The sequence below is a fragment of the Gymnoscopelus braueri genome, assembly GCF_963280865.1.
Source record: "Gymnoscopelus braueri genome assembly, chromosome: 22".
NCBI lineage: Eukaryota > Metazoa > Chordata > Actinopteri > Myctophiformes > Myctophidae > Gymnoscopelus > Gymnoscopelus braueri.
The window spans coordinates 1,886,650-1,891,306 of NC_137624.1; positions in this window are offsets into that span (position 1 = coordinate 1,886,650).

Sequence of the window (4,657 nt, forward strand, 5' to 3'; positions counted from 1 at the left end):
TTAAATAGAAAATCAATTTTCAGGTCAGGATACCAATTTTATCCAATCAGGATAGAGAACTCAGTTCTCTATCATTGGAACTGGAACATCATAAAACATAATCTGATAAATGGGTACTCTCTCCTGATTGGCTGACATTTTGTCAAATAACCTGAACATGTATTTTGTCTTCATTAAAGAGCTGGAGAGAAGGGGAGACCCCTGTGACTAAACAAACACTCTATAGCAATGATTACTATCACAATATAGTACTTTTAACAAAAACACTTTTGTTTTAACCAAAGATTATCACTTACCCTACCTTTAAAGGGAAAGACCACTTTGGTAGAGGTTTGGGTTGTGTAGTTACCTTGCCATGATGTAACTCCAAAGGTGGGCAAGAAATAAAAAAATATTGCTCCATTGATTAGAAATTGATAATTCAAAATATGCTCCTCATTGACTTACCTTGTACGGTAAAACAGCTCTCAAAGTCTCTCTTTTAGCACATAAACGAACGCAAACAAAGTTGATTCAGACAATATAGAACATCACCAAACCTATTACTGATTTTTTTTTAAATAAAAATGTCAACTTCCTGTTGATTTTGCCATTTTTAATAAGAAAAAAAACCTGGACTGGATCCGTGGATCCGGATCCACATCTTCAAATAGTAAAATCAACAGGAAGTTGACATTTTGACAGTACTGGGTTTGGTGATGCTCTATATTGCCTGAATCAGCTATGTTTGGGTTCATTTATGTGCTAAAAGAGTGACTTTGAGAGCTGTTTTACCGTACAATGTAAGTCAATGAGGAGCATTTTTTGAATGATCAATTTCTAATCAATGGAGCAATTATTTTTGATTTCTTGCCCACCTTTAGGGTTACATCATGGCAAGGTAACTACACAACCCAAACCTCTACCAAAGTTGTCTTACCCTTTAATTGTCAGAGTTAAATTAACATGTTGGATATTGCAGTGTGCCAGGGTAATTATACAGACCTGTGGTTCTCAAACCTTGATATGAATTAGGCATTTGAAAACCCATTTGAAACCATTTTGATCTCTGGGACCCTCAATCTACACTGTAGTATCATCAGTGTTAATTGATCGTACAAATAGTAAGTAACTCTCTGAGTTACTGACACATAAGGGTCCATTTGGTTCCTAACTAAACTATCAATAATTTGGATGGGGACCCCCTGGAACCCCCTCAAGGACCCCTGGGGGTCCCCGGACCCCAGTTTGAGAACCAGTGATAGAGATTATGATGATGATCATATAGAATCTATGATCATTATGACTTTATAGAGTATAGAGTCTATATGACAGACTATAGGATGTAGAAACTGCTGCACATCTTCACTGGTGTCTGATCCTTGTGTCGGGTCAAGATGACTGATTGTTCCGGAGTGTGTGTGTGTGTGTGTGTGTGTGTGTGTGTGTGTGTGTGTGTGTGTGTGTGTGTGTGTGTGTGTGTGTGTGCATGTGCGTATGCATGTGCGTGTGCACGTGTGTGCGTGCGTGGGTGTGCGAGCGTGCATGTACACATATTCGTGCATGGGTGGTTGGGTGTGAGAGAGGGAGAGAGAGACGGAGAGAGAGGGAGAGTTGTTACTGTTGCATTTTGCCAGTAGGCTACATTTGCACATATGATCTGTCCTCTACATGTATCCTTTTTATAGGTTTTCCTAACTGTCAGTGGATGCCAGTAATACTATAGTTTATATAAGGTACACACACCGGGGCGATTTTTTCATGCGAATAATACACTTTTTTAAAAAACCTAAAAAAGTCAATGCAAGCGTACATGGAGCGAAAAAGCGTAAAAGCGAAGCGAAAAAGCGTATTTTAATTATTCGGAACGAGTCCGAATTTTGCGTATATTCGCATATTCGCCGTTGTGTAACCGGCTTTAGGATCAGTAATACTATTTTATATAACTATAGGATCAGTAATACTAGTTTTAATAACTATTAGGATCAGTAATACTGTTTTATATAACTATAGGATCAGTATTACTATTTTAAATAACTATTAGGATCAGTAATACAGTGGATATTTTTAAGAACCACCTAAAAACATCTGTTTCAACATGCATTTGGGGAATGTCAATGAGCTTCTCCTCCAGGTTGTGAAATGTGTCTGCTGTTTGGTTTTCCTGGGAGATGCATTGCACAGTTTGTGTTTTTGTTGTTTCTAATCATTTGAATGTTTCTTGCTGTTTCTATTTCTGTTGTATGTAAAGCACTCTATGAGTTATCTCTGTGAAAAAAAAGTGCTATACAAATAAAATGTACTTACTGACTTACTTAGGATCAGTAATATTATTTTATATAACTCTTAGGATCAGTAATACAATAGTTTCTATCAGTAGTTGAATGAAGATTAGGATCAGTAGTTGTGTGTAATTCGACACCCCATGAGGAGGGCTTATTGCAGCTGGACGCTATGTCCAGTCCGGGGTCAAGTTGCTCACTAGGCGTTCCTAAAAAACATCAGATTCCTGCTGCAGGGTGTAGACCGGATAGCTGTGTGAAAGATTAAACACACAGCTGAATCACGGAGGCCTTTTTCTTTTCTTTTCTCTTTTTTTCTTCGATTGTCTCCTCAGCCTTTCTTCTCTGTTCATAATGTCTCCTCTTGGTCTCTCTCTGTGTGTGTGTGAGTCATTTCCTTCCATGTCCTTCAACTATTGCATTTCAGTTCACTTAGGTCAATATAAATCATTTATTGCAATGATGTTGCATTGAGTTTTGGCGTGTGATTCTGCTCCTGTGATAGTACATGTGACAATCTGAGAACACTATAACCCCCCCGAAGCAGAGCCTAAGATACAGAGTTATTACATGGACATAACATTGATCCCTCCAAGGGCGGAACTTAAAGGGATAGTTCTCCCCCCCAATTTTTTTTTTTCCTATTGATTAGTCACCCCATGGAGACTTGAATTCATGGATATTTTTGGGCGGTGTAGCCGCCCCTATAAGTGGGGTTGGGACACCTCATTAGCTGTATTGTGATTGGCTCATTAGTACACCCCTAGCTGTACTGTGATTGGCTGACTCTATTGGCTGACTCTATTCAGCACTGTGATTGGCTAGCGAGACACATGATGACATTAATAACCTATAAATAGGATTATGCACTTCAAAAAATCAAATTTTTAAAAAAGTGAGCTTCCATCACTATGATGACCACTGATGACCACACCGCCCACTTCACACTGGGTGTGATTTTTGGGCGGTGAAACCGCCCCTATAAGTGAGGTTTGGATATTTGTACAACAAATCCTGCGCTGTGATTGGCCAAAAATGTACCCCGCCTAACCCTGCACCGTGATTGGCCAATCACAGTCTATTCAGGACTGTGATTGGCCAGTGTCACATGACACATGTGCATAGTCCTTTATAAGAAACCATAACTTTAAAAAAAACATAAATTTGTTTTTTTTAAGTTATGGTTTCTTCCATCATAAAGAGCGTTTCAATAAATGTATTTATTTTTTGTACATGATTGGTTGACTCCATTCAGTATTGTGATTAGCTAGCAAGACACCGCCCACTTCACACTGGGTGTGATTTTTTGTTTTTCTCGCATTCCTAAGCCAATACTTTGATGACCAGCGGACCGGTAGGCAGCGGTTCCGGTAGGAGACACATAGGAGACTCTTTGTGTCTCCTACCGGAACCGCTGCCGGTCATCAAATTATTGGCTTAGGAAAGCGACAAAACAAAAAAATATCCATGAATTCAAGTCTCCATGGGGTGACTAATCGATAGAAAAAAAATACATTTTGGGGGTGAACTATCCCTTTAAGATACACAGAAACATCATCCAATCCACAGAATCCACAGAAATCTATATCATTTGCAGTCCTCTCAGCCCTTCTCTGTTCATTTGCACAAATATGAGTTTTCTCAGGGTCAGGGTCTGTGGGTGTGTGTGTGTGTGTGTGTGTGTGTGTGTGTGTGTGTGTGTGTGCGTGTGCGTGGAAAACCTCGGCAATGTCCGTAAATTAGTTGGGAGAGGCCTGCAGGAATGCCCAGGCCAAGAGCTAATAAGGCTTGTTGAACGTGAACACAAATAATAAATAAAGATGTTAAATGTGAGTGTGTGTTTGTCAGACAGTGTTTGATGTACACAATCTTCCACATCAAAACATATACTCTGGACGAGTGGTTCCTCTCCTCTCCTCTCCTCTCCTCTCCTCTCCTCTCCTCTCCTCTCCTCTCCTCTCCTCTCCTCTCGACTGCATCAATGGCAACTGGCTCAAACAAAGTGGAGTAGAAGCAAGACAGTGATGGAGGGCTGTTGTTCAGGTTGGTTCCAGTAAGCAGTGGAAAGTATCCAGCAAGGTTGTTAAAGTCGGTGCTCAGCAGAGCAAGAGTTTATTTTGGCTTCTGCTGCTTTTTTTCTCCACTTCAGTGAATGTTTGAACTTTACAAAACACGATAACTCGAAAGTCCTCACTAGAACGTACACCTCTTGCCAACGCAATAAACAGCTTCCGTGGTTTGAATGTCTGAAAATGTGCATATTTCATGCTTTGTTTTTGTTGTATTTTCCATTTCACATCTGTCATGATCAGTATTGGGCAGTAACAAGTTACTTTTAATATATTACTGTAACATTATTATTTTACCCAGTAACGAGTAGTGTAAGGTATTACTCT